The sequence below is a fragment of the Cynara cardunculus genome (genome assembly GCF_001531365.2).
Source record: "Cynara cardunculus var. scolymus isolate 2C chromosome LG 5, CcrdV1, whole genome shotgun sequence".
NCBI classification, from domain to species: Eukaryota; Viridiplantae; Streptophyta; class Magnoliopsida; order Asterales; family Asteraceae; genus Cynara; species Cynara cardunculus.
In genome coordinates, this window is record NC_037532.1 from 1,976,024 (window position 1) to 1,977,067 (window position 1,044).

The window sequence follows — 1,044 nt, forward strand, 5'->3', positions numbered from 1 at the left end:
AAAAAAAATTAAAATCATAAAAAGTAGATCCTCACTAACGGATTGCCAAAGGTTTTAGGTCATCAGGAATCAATCGCTAATCCCGTCGATGTCGACATATCGATGATGGATTTTCTAATCTATCACGTTMTGTGTATTTGACACTATATACTCCGTTAAAAATCCATGCTATTTGTATTATCGATGAAAAGAATATACATATACTATCAATAAGTGAAAATCTATTTTTCAAATGTTTATCATGACCAAATTGATGATTAATGAATTTGGAAGCAGCCTCATTTTCATATTTAATTGGTGTACCTAATTCACTTTTGGCTTATTCAACACAATATCTATATCTATATCTATATCTATATCTATATCTATATTCATTAATATAACTCAACTTAAATATTTGTCTTTTACTATATCAAACTTTTCCACATTAATTCTTCTTTGTTGATCATATATATATATATATATAGAGAGAGAGAGAGAGAGAGAGAGAAGAGTTAAATTTGTAATTGATTTTCAGTTGTGAATGGAAGGACAAAGGATAGCACGATAAGTGTCTTCAATGTCCACGTTCAATATGAATAGTAAAGGTGAAGTTCATGAACCATTCATGATGAATGATATAACATTCATGATGAATAACAAATAATTGGTCTATATTAAATTGCTCATTATTCATGACAAATAATACATATTCATCATTATTCATGATAAATAACTCGTGGACACAAGAGACACATGTTGCGCTCTCCTTTGTTCCTCGTTCACAACCAAAACTCGGTTTTCATTTGACTCCGCCGCTATATATATATATATATATATATATATATATATAAACATTTTTTAACCGCTTAATTAATACAAACTTTGTTAATCAGGGTAGTTTCGTCTCTATATATATATATAAACATTTTTTAACCGCTTAAATAGTACAAACTTGTTAATTAGGGTATTTTTGTCTTTTTCATACATTGATATCACATTACTTAATTATCTCATTTTCTTTGTTTAAACTTCTTTAATTATCTTATTCATTTTCTAGTTTCA